Source organism: Triticum aestivum, chromosome 3A (assembly GCF_018294505.1).
Source record: "Triticum aestivum cultivar Chinese Spring chromosome 3A, IWGSC CS RefSeq v2.1, whole genome shotgun sequence".
Taxonomy (NCBI): Eukaryota; Viridiplantae; Streptophyta; class Magnoliopsida; order Poales; family Poaceae; genus Triticum; species Triticum aestivum.
The window spans coordinates 91,313,664-91,325,110 of NC_057800.1; the positions used below are offsets into that span (position 1 = coordinate 91,313,664).

The 11,447-nt window shown below is 41.1% G+C and overlaps 1 long non-coding RNA gene across 1 annotated transcript; it reads left to right on the top strand.

Annotated features, from left to right (window-relative positions):
* Positions 1-130: 130 nt before the first annotated feature.
* LOC123060459 (uncharacterized) lies at positions 131-4,106 on the top strand. Its single transcript, XR_006427967.1, has 2 exons — positions 131-406; positions 523-4,106. It is a non-coding gene; the product is annotated as an uncharacterized lncRNA (long non-coding RNA).
* The last annotated feature ends 7,341 nt before the right edge of the window (positions 4,107-11,447 follow it).

The window sequence follows — 11,447 nt, forward strand, 5'->3', positions numbered from 1 at the left end:
GCGGGTCACGTCGCCGGGTTTCTCGAACCGTCGGATCGCGATCGGACGGCTGGGATCAGTGTGGGAGGGGAGCGTGGCCCCCGGCGGAAAATAAAAAGCGCCCCGTGCGGTGGTCTTTGTTTTCGGCTCCTTCGTCGGTCGGCCGGTCCGTCCGTCGTCGCCGCTCCGCCACACACGACGGCGCCGCCCGCTGCCCGCCGGCGGTTCCCCGTGACGCGGCCTCCGGCGCTCTAGGATCTTGCAGGGGCTGCCTCGTCATAATCCCCACGCCCCCACCCCCACCCCCACGCACTGACCTCCTCATCATCCCCACTTCAGGCCGCAGGATGCAGCAGGGGCTTCAGCAACAGGTAAATCGCCGCTTCAGGGGCGACGGCCGGCAAGGCCAGGCACTGTTTGCCGGCAGGTACTGTCATATTCCGGCCAGTTCTGCTCCTCGTGTATGAATCTGTTAGACCCTGTATAACTGTATTAATCTTCTTGTTAGTGCCTAAGATGTCAAACTGATGGCTAACCTACCAGGTTTGCAGTGTGAAGCTTCTATTTGTTATGTCTAGAGAAGATCAATCCGGCTTTCACATCATATGCTTGGAGTATGCAAGTAAATGTATGATGACTGCGACATCCCTGCTTGCAACTTGATCTTACAACAAGTTTGCAACTGTGATAGTTTTGCAAAGCTAGTATCCATGAATTTTTCGGAGGACTTTGAATATTACTAGTAATGAGCATTATAAAAATATTTCTGCGTTCCTCACTGCAGGTACAATCCGTTAATCACTGTGTTTTTCTGACCAATTTCATAATTCATGGATTCGATTACCTGTGTTGGCGCTGGTTCTTCCAAGTAGTTTCCCTTGTGCCCTGTTTTCTACTTGTTAACACTGATATAATTGCAAGAATACCATGGCAAAGACAACAAGTGCTAAACAATGTGCTTGATCAGTATACTACTTTCTCCTTTGTTTATAGTCAATTAGCTGTGAAGCTACAGAAGGCAATTTGCTCAGATGAAGAATATTGGTTTGCCTTATTCAGGAAACATATTTCTTAAATGTGCTATTTACAAGAAATTCTGACATAGGACATCCATAACATATTCTAGGACCTTCCATATGTGTCATGGACTAACTCCTGGGTTCTGGTTCTACAGTATGACAGTAACCACCCAATCACTCTGCCAAACTGCCATATATGTGTCTGATACCTGGGGATACACGCGTTGGGGATATTGGGAAACTTTGTCTTCCCATTTTTTTCCTCATATCACTCTTTGATACTTCCTGATGTTTCGTGGTTCAATGCCTCCTGAAGTGCCCCCCAAAAAATCTTGAGGTGGAAAAACTTTTAGAAGAAATTATAATCTAGCACATCCACAATACACTCTAGGACCTTCCCTTTGTGTTGTGGACTAACTTCTGGCTTCTGGTTCTACAATATGACAGTAACTATCCACGGGGATATGCTATTCTGCCCCACCATTTTGCCAAACTGCCATATGTGTGTTCGATACCTGGAGATACAGGCATCAAAGAGTATTGGGGAACTTTGACTTTCAAGATTAAGAAATCATGATATCCCACCATTACTCTTCGACGCTTCCGACACTTCATGGTTTAGAACCCCGGTTTAGAACCCCCTGAAGTTCCCTCCCCATAAAAAGATTTGAATCTAACCCCACGAAAGCCATTAGATCTATAACTATAAACCCTAGCAAACCTTATCAATCTCAGATCTAACCTGGGAACCCTCGACGCTGCCCTTGGTGAATCCTTGACATCGCTCCCTTGGTCCATTGGACGATGCCTGCGCCATACGGCAGCAATGGCGCTCCAACCCGGCAAGCCATGAGGAAGAGGTGGCTTCGCTTGCCTCGGCGGAAGGAGCGGCTTGGTTACTCATCAGCCGGCGGTGCCGAGACGCACAAGGAACACCGAATCGATGTGCCAGGCCGCCGGCGTAGGAGGATGGCAACCCTTTTGGTGGAAGAGGGCATCATGGAACTGCTCTTGCGGAGGTGCTGGCCTGGCGGCGCTGCATCCGCCCCATGGGTGGTGGCTGCCAAGCGCAAGGGCAGCCCTAGGTTACTTTGTGTGTAGCCGTGTTTGCTGCGAGCATATAGGCCTATATGGGCCCAGCCAGCTGTCACTCACCCTTTCCATTTTCTCTTGGGCCCAATATGAATACGAATATTATTTGGAACATAATTAAGAATATTTGGTGTGTTTTGTGAAGAAACGCTTAGGGAGTAGGACGAATATGCCCTTCTATTGTAATATCCAATTTAGAGTATTAGGAGACTAGATATACAGTTTTTATTCAGGCAGTAACATTTTTCCATACTCATACTTGTCTTTGTTGCCATACCGGCATGTCAGCACTCACCACCCACATCGTGTATTCAGGAAGCTTAGGAGATATTCAAGCAGACTTGTCTTAGGCTCTGGTAGTATCCTTGAGAAGTTATCAAATTCTATTAAGCACTCAGCCCCAGCTTCAATAGCTCCCTTTCATACCAGCTTCTGATAACGTGTGTTATGCTTCAGTGTATTTAGTATACAACTGAACTATCAGAAGAAAAAAAGAGTAGACAAAATGCATACAATTCACATGGCTGTGAGTCAAGTTTATCTAGAGGTTGAGTACCATGCATCCAACAACGCAATGGCTTAGGTCATTGGACATAGAAATGATCAGGTAGGTTTTATGTTATTCACCTTATTTTCGAGTTGAATTCTTGCTTCTCGTTTTACAATGCAACTCAGCAACTAAAAAGGTAGAGTATTTGCTTGTGTTTATTCACCTATTTAACATCCAGGACTTCCTTGGTTTGAGTCTCCAAATTGACAGACAAACCATATATTATTAGCCAATTTGGGCTTTCATGCAGCTCTTTTGCACTCTCTTTGCTCTTTGTTGAGAGCATTCATTTTATTTACTTGAGTTGTGATGTATTGTTTCTCCTCTACAAAGATCAATATGGACCGTCACTAAGAATGTTCCTTCTGGGAGGCAGTTATGGTTAGTATCTACTAGTGCTTTCCTCTGATGCACCTTGCACCTTTTTTATGGAAATTGCAGACTTACGGCCTTGCAACTGGATAGCCTTAGTTCCATTCCTTTAATGGTTGGTATCTCCACTACTACTTATTTTTCTCGAGACTCATCTTTGACTGCTGTTTGTATCAGTTTCGCAGCACCTAGCCACTTGAAAGGATATGGTATGATTAAATACCTAAAACATACCCTGTTTTGCAATAGGGATATTCTGTGTCTTGCTTTGTCATATGTAGGATTGTGTTCCCATTATGCAGCTAGGAAGGCAGGTAGTCCAGAGTCCACGTCGAACTCTTAACACCTTTTGTTACAAAAGAAAAGTGGTGTGCGCCTACCCATTCGGATTTTACCCTTAAGCAAAATAGACCTGACATAGCAAAATTTTCTTTATCCATCCAATGTGTATTGGCCAGTGTGGTGATGCATTTTGTTTTGCTTCTGTTGCTGCTACGATATGCATTGTGCAGAATATATCATCATTATATATTTTTTATGTAAAATATCATATTCTAATGGTAAGCATATGTTCATTTATACCACGTTGCAATGTTGCTTCATTCTAGTTTATTTTCTTCTGTTTTAATTCAGATGTGATTCAAGCAACATTGGCTATTTTGAAGGGTGAATTCAGTCAAAGGAATTGCGTTTCAACGCGTGTAATTTTTGCCACCCATACTGCTAATGGACCAACAGCTTTTGTTTGGTATCAGCATTGAACGACTTATGGCTCCTTTTGATTCAAAAGAATTTGACAGGAACTTTGGAGGATTTGAGTCAGTAGGATTTGCTTTTCCTTGGGAAGACTTTTCCCTTGTGCTACAGTTATTTTGTTTCTCTTATGATGTGCCAAACAATCTTTGATGTTGAATTACATGACACACCAATGCTTCGCTTTTCTTATTCTTGTGTGTTGAGTAACCTTGTGGATCAGAGCCCTTTGATTTGGTGGATTGGATATGGGTTTGTACATTTGTCATCTTAGGATGTAATTTTTGATTAAAATAACTTCATAATGTATTCCTTGCTGTTTAAAGAACAACTTTAGATGAGGCGTGTCCCTAGCAACGTGGTTAGTGATGAGTAGGTGGGGGTCATGATGGCCTTATAGCAGAAGTCGTTGTATACTTGGCAAAGTGACGCGGCGATATTGTACGACCTATGTCGTATGAGGAGAGTCATCGAGAGCGATGCTCGGCACAAAGAAAAACTTGTTGGAGTGTTGCTGCTTGCAAAGTCACACGACTCCTCACTAGTCCGAATCTTACTAGGTCCCTTGGACTCTGATTCCAAACCTTCAGCTTCAGTCGAGCTAGGCTCTATGGAGGGGAGAGTAAGTCTTCTCAAGTTTATTCAAGTGGGAGTGAATTAGTTACATACCCATGGGGCCTTATATAGCCTAGAGGTTCTTACCAAATGAACAAGGTTACCCTTGGAAGAGGAGGGTTTTTTTTTTTGAGGGAAACCTTGGAAGAGGAGGTGAGAGGGTAGAGCTACATAATTTTGTGTCCTTTATCCCATATGCCTCTAGTTGGGCTTTGAAGTGGGTTCTAATCCATTAAGTGGGGAACACCTACACTATTTGAAGGCCTCTTACTTGAACTTGGGCCGCTATACAACTTTGCCTCCATCTTTGACTTATTCTTGTACGGGCTCTTCTCCCTTTGACTTGTTAACCGTGAAGGCTTCCTTGGATTTTCGTTGATTTTTGTTGACTCCCTTGAGTTTGTTTGACCATCCATGTGGTGGGACCCAAGATATAATTTTGGGTGTTCTCTCAACATGAGCCCTCTTGAGTCGAAGGCACCAAAGTCTTTTTTGTGTCTTGTAGTCAATAATCAATTTTTGAGGGGAATCCCTTTGACATCTTTGCCTCGTCAATGATTTTGAAGTCTTGATCGGTACTCGAGGGACCAGCCTTGATAGGTACTTGAGGGACCGACCTTTTATAAGCCGTTCTTGCACGAATTAAAGGTACCTCTACAAGTTTCACGGAGGCCGGAGCAACTCCAAGCAAGTTTGGCAGGAATTTGGGATCCTTCTACCTTTTTTGAGAAATGTTATGGCCCTGGGTGCTGTTCTTACTCCTTCTGGACAAGTTCCCATTTTAAGGACACTTTTCAGATCTTAAAGACACCCAGGTTAGTAGGTACGGAAAGAAAAGCATCGTAGAAGGGAGAAAACAGTCTATTAGGATTAGCACACTTCCCTGGTTGTCCCTGAATTTTTTCCCCTTGTTTTTTTGGAGCCTCCAATCATTTCCTATAATTTCCTATTAGGTTAGCAGGTACGGAAAGAAAATCATCAAGGAACGGAGAAAACAACCTATTAGGATTAACACACTTCCCTGGTCATCCATGTATTTTCCCCTCATTTTTTTGGAGCCTCCAACCATTTCTTATAATTTTTTGTTCTTGGAATTTCCCTCCAATCTAATCGCATTTTTAGCCAAAATAGGGGCTATTTGGTGATTTGTAGAAAATCCGGGGCCTTTCTACAAGTTTCAACATGCTTCCCGGGCCTCTTCATGATTGTTTCTGAGGTGGAGAGGTGAAATTGTGATTTCCTAAAAAACTGGTCTTTTCTACAAAATGTATGACCTCTAAAAACATCCAAAAAACCTACATGGGCCTTTTTATTTTTGATTTTCCTTTTGAATATGAATTTGGTTCAAAAATCAAACTTGTTCTAAATTCGCTTTGGAAAATTTACAAGGAGTCAAAACAATAGTTAGGACTATGGAAAATGATTTCCTACCAAAATAGAATGTGTAGCCTTGTTTTGAAAGAATTCCCTTTTGATTCATGAATTGATTGAAAAATCGAATTCACTCTTTTTTTGGTAAAATTATTAGAGGCCCAAAAAATTATTGGGATTTAAGAAAAATACTTTTGTGCCCAACAATTGAAGTATCACCCTATTTTGGGGTATTAATTCAACTTTAGCACCCCTTCCTTATCGGAGCCGGGCAAATCTTGTCGTAGTAAACAATCAGGAAGTCTTCGTGCTATGGCCCAATAGGACCAGTGCACCAGAACAGCAACCGTCGTCGATAAAGAGAAACGTAGATCGAAAGTATCCAACCTATAGACACAGGAACACAGACGAACGAAGACCGGATCCATGTGGATCCACCAAAGACAAACCCCGATCGAGTCCCATGAGATCCACCGGAGATAAACTTCACATGCCCTCCGACGATGCTAGGAACACCATCGGAACAGCGACTAGGCGGGGAGGACATTACTCCATCTGCAGAGAGCCGCCTCCGCGCTCGCATCTCTCAGTAGGACACGAACCCTAACAAAACTCAAAATAGTCGTCACTAGATGGTCTATGGACCTAGATGTATTTTTTTACTTCTGATTTTCTTTGTACTCTCTTGACAGTTGATGAATAGATCGGAAGTTTTCCTTGCAAAAAAAAGGAAAAATTATGAGAATTAATTTCCAACCCAATATTAAACTAAGGTCGCTAAAATTTGTGATTCCAATTTTGCATTTTATAAATATTCTCTAAATGACAATTTATGGTTCTAAACAATTCTAAATGTTTACCTGAGCCACATTTTCAATCAATTTAATCTACTCCTAGTCAAAACTAGCTAATATCAATCAATCACAAGCAATGTTTTTTTAAAAGTAACTCCCTATGATTTTTTTAATATTCCAAATTTGAGAAAATTTTGGGATGTGACATCTGACGAAGAGGTCCACAATCATCAGGAGGATGTCCACCATGAGCCGAGGAGCCGAGCGAAGGCGTGCATCAAGCTAGAAGCGAGTTGAGCGGAGGAGCGGTTCAAAGGGAGATGATCCCACCGTATGAAACCTGGTACGCTCGACAGAAACTTTATAACCGGTTTCCACCTCCCGCCGCATAAACTTTCCATAAAAAACCGTTCCCTTCCATCCCTTTCTCGGGTGACGTTTGTCAAATAACATTATTAATGCATAGCATATCCTGTCTAATATCAACATGTACTTATTTTGCTCCCGATTAAATTTGTGCATTGCACATATGCATTTACTAGTATGAAAAATGTTCAACCATTATTAAAAAAAGTCAACATGTATTTAAAAATAAAAATAAAAAGTAAACAAATAGAAAAACCCAAGGAAAACCAATAAAGAAAACAAATAAAAACTGAAGAAACACAGAAAAACAAAAAAATGATCGGAAGGTCTAAACCCGTATGACTTTTAAGATCCTCTCCATTGTCTCTTAAAAAACATTCAATTTAGCCGGCCCATTAAACAAAAGGGTGATATATCTCGCACTAAGTGAGATATAATACCAGCGCAGCAAGGGGAACTCATATTCAGAGCTTAAGCGTTGTCGTGTGAACCGGTGCTCACGTGCTCGCTAGCGTTGTGTGAACTGCTTCGCCCGATAAAAAACCTGTCTCGTTCGCTCAATCCAGATCAGCTGATAGTTGACCTAAAAAACTGAGAATTTTTTAAAAAGTTCATAGATTTGAAAAAAAATCACAAATTCAAAAAAGTTTATGAATTTCAAAAAATTTCATGAAGTAAAAAAAAATCATGTATTTGAAAAAAGTTCATTCAATTTTTAAAAGTGTTCATGTATTTTTAAAAAGTTCAGATAGTTTGAGAAAAAGTTCACAGATTTGAGAAAATTCACCAATTTTAGAAAACTTCATTGATTTTAAAATTTCATGGATTTGAGAAAAGTTCATGGATTTTGAGAAAATAGTTCACAAATTTGGGAAAAAGTTGATCAATATATTTTTTAAAAATACCACATATCTGAAAAACAATTGCGTATTATGGAAAAGTTGTGAAAAAACTGAAAAATTCACGGATTTGAAAAAATTGTCGTGCATTTGAATAGTTTATGAATTTGAGAAAAAAATCAAATTTGAAAAAAAATTACACATTCAAATTTCCATGAGTAAATAATAAAAAAAGAAAATGATAAAGAATAAACGAAAATAAAAACCAAAGAAAAAAAGATAGGAGCAGAACAGAAAAAGGGAAAGAGAAACGGACAAGAAAACATGGAACAAAAAAAACCCATCGAAAAGCTTGGTTCGCGAAACCGGCTTGCCATTTTTTTAGCAGTACCGGCTGGGAGTCCCTATATGATGCATTTTGCGTCATGCAGAAACTCGACGCACAGGGTGGATGCGCGACTGTGCCGGCCCACCAACGCGCCCGTTCGTTGTTTTGCTATCACGCGACGTAAAAAGTAGCTGTGAAACAAACGAGAACAACAGGGTTCGATCCCCTGACCTCCCACACAGCATATAGGCGCAAAACACTATAAGAATACACAGCAAGGTGGAGATTTGAAAAACATTCCTTCAAAGTTGCAAACAGTTTTGAAATGCCGCAATTATTTTGTATATTACAAACAGTTTTTCAAATATTGATTTTTTTGTTTTCTTCTTTTGGAAATTCCCAAATATTTTCTAAGACCACAAACTATATTTTTAAACAAAAGCATTTTTTAAATTCAAAACCAACAAAGTTAAAACACGATTATTCTTTTAAAATGCGAACAATATTTGTATTCATATGTTTTTTGGAAATGAGAACAAAAAACACGGGGACATCTTTTGAAATTGCGATCAAAATGTAGAAACTGCGAAGATTTTTTGAAACATCAACATTGTCCTGAAAATTGTGTTTCTACCTGAAAATGAGAACATTTTTTAAAATTCCTGAACATTTTTTGAAACACGAACATTTTTCTGAAATTATGAACAAATTTCGAAAACAACAACATTTTTTGAAACCCGGATATTTTTTTGAAACTGCGAACATATTTTGAAAACGGGAACAAAATTTGAAACTGTGAACATTTATTGAAATTATGAACTAATATAGAAAACAATAATTCTGTTTAAAACACAAATAATTTTTTGAAATTGTGAGCAACTTTTGAAAACAAGAACATTTTTTGAAAATCATGAAGAATTCTTTTGAAACAGAACATTTTTCTGAATTCCAAAACAAAATTTGGAAACGTGAACATATTTCGAAATTCCTGAACAAAATTTGCAAACACGATTTTTTAAACTTGTGAACAATTTTTTAAACAGGAACATTTTTGGAACTCCTGGAAAAATGAAAATATGAACAAATTTTGGGATTTGTGGATAATTTTTGAAGCAGGAACATTTTTTAAAATTGTGAAAAAATGAACAAAACATTCCAAAGATTTTTTGTAAGACAAGAACAATTTTTGAAACGTGCGAAACAATATTTAAATAATATGAATTTTTTTCGAAATTGTGATTTTTTTTAAAATACGAACATTTTTGAACATTTTCTAGAAACATGAACAAATTAAAACTTTTCTAACAATTTCCAGAAGAAATAAAAAAACGAAAAAAGAAAACATAAGAAAGGAAAGGAAAGAAGAAAAAGAAGCAGAAAATGGAAAAAAGGAAATGAATCATAAAAAAACAAACGAAAAAAATAAATAAAACTGGAATAATAATAAAAAACCCGGTTCAGGGAACCTTCTGGAAGGTTCCCAAAACCGGCTGCCTCGCAGTGGGGAAATGGGCCGGCCCAATTCTAGCGTATCTCGACAAAACAGGCTGCCTCGCAGTGGGAGATCGTGTGTGCGAATGCTCGACATTTTGACGCAGTTAGCGTCGAATAGGATTTTCGGTACCGGCTTGCCAAATAGGAAATGCCCGCAGCGGGGTCCTCACGCACACGCTTGCCGCCAGCTGCTAATGGGCTGGCCCATCTTGTACGTTAGCGGGCGCGTTATAGCAGCCCCACCCCCTTGAAGGCTTTGAAGGCCAAGGGTCCGTTTGGTTTAGAGCCCTGATGCGCCTGACCAATTTTTTGGTAGTTGACCAGAGCGATGCTTGCGTTTGGTTGAGATCCAATAATTTGGCTCGCCCCAGACTCGTCGGTCCTTCCCGTTTATTCTACAACCAAATATTTGGCGAGGCGCTGGCGGCCGTTTCGTCCGCCAAAATTTTGGCACGCCCTCGGTTGGCAGGGTTGCTGTAGGCGCAATCCAAATGCACCTCAATCCTTCTTGTAATCGAACCCATAGGGTATGTTTAGTTCTTGCCTATATATGCCCTGCCAATATTGGCTTGCCAATTATTTGGCGTGGGATTTCACCGCCCAGGGTTGGCCAAAATTTTGGCAAGAATCTGTGAAGGAAAGAACAAGGGACTCGTTGGCAGCCAAATATTTGGCAGCAAAGCAAATAACATACAAAAAATTTGACGTGACTAATATTTTGGTAGGGCGAGTTGGGGGTATAAACCAAACAACCCTTATATTTTTGTAGAACCCTTCTAAAAACACTATGGGTCCGTTTGGTTTAGAGCCCTGATGCGCCTGACCAATTTTTTGGTAGTTGACCAGAGCGATGCTTGCGTTTGGTTGAGATCCAATAATTTGGCTCGCCCCAGACTCGTCGGTCCTTCCCGTTTATTCTACAGCCAAATATTTGGCGAGGCGCTGGCGGCCGTTTCGTCCGCCAAAATTTTGGCACGCCCTCGGTTGGCAGGGTTGCTGTAGGCGCAATCCAAACGCACCCCAATCCTTCTTGTAATCGAATCCATAGGGTATGTTTGGTTCTTGCCTATAGATGCCCTGCCAATATTGGCTTGCCAATTATTTGGCGTGGGATTCCACCGCCCAGGGTTGGTCAAAATTTTGGCAAGAATATGTGAAGGAAAGAACAAGGGACTCGTTGGCAGCCAAATATTTGGCAGCAAAGCAAATAACATACAAAGAATTTGACGTGACCAATATTTTGGTAGGGCGAGTTGGGGGCATAAACCAAACAGCCCTTATATTTTTGTAGAACCCTTCTAAAAACGCACCCTATATTTGTTGAACCCAACCCGGCACGCGAGGAAAATCTAGGTTTCCCTTGCGTTAGTCGAGCGGTGGTTCAAGGCGGCGGCGATGAAGGCTCTGGCGATCGATCCAGAGCTTGAGGAGTTGATTGCAGAGGCAAGGGAGGAGTCTGCGATGGCCGGGGAGCAGGAGAGGATAAAGATGCTGGAGGATGCGGCACAAGGGAGGAGCAACGCCATGGATCCGGAGGAGGTGAGGAGGAAAACAATGGAAGTGGAGGAGATGAAGCAGCTCAAGACTTTGAAGAGGAAGGACGCACTACAAGTGGCGGCAAACAAGCTGGAAGCATCGGAGACATTCGACGAAAAGAGAGCCAAGTCGTCGGTGGGAGCAAAGGCGGTGAAAGCAAAGGAGGACACGCGCATTGACGATAGCTACGACGAGGCCTGCATGTATCGCCATGAATGGGAGGAGCTGTGGGCTGGCACATTTGGCTGCTTCGACGACACTAGTAAGTAGTCAACTTGCTCCCCTCCCCAGCGCTGGCTACTCCAATCTTCTCAATTGATTTGTGACTTGCTAAATTTG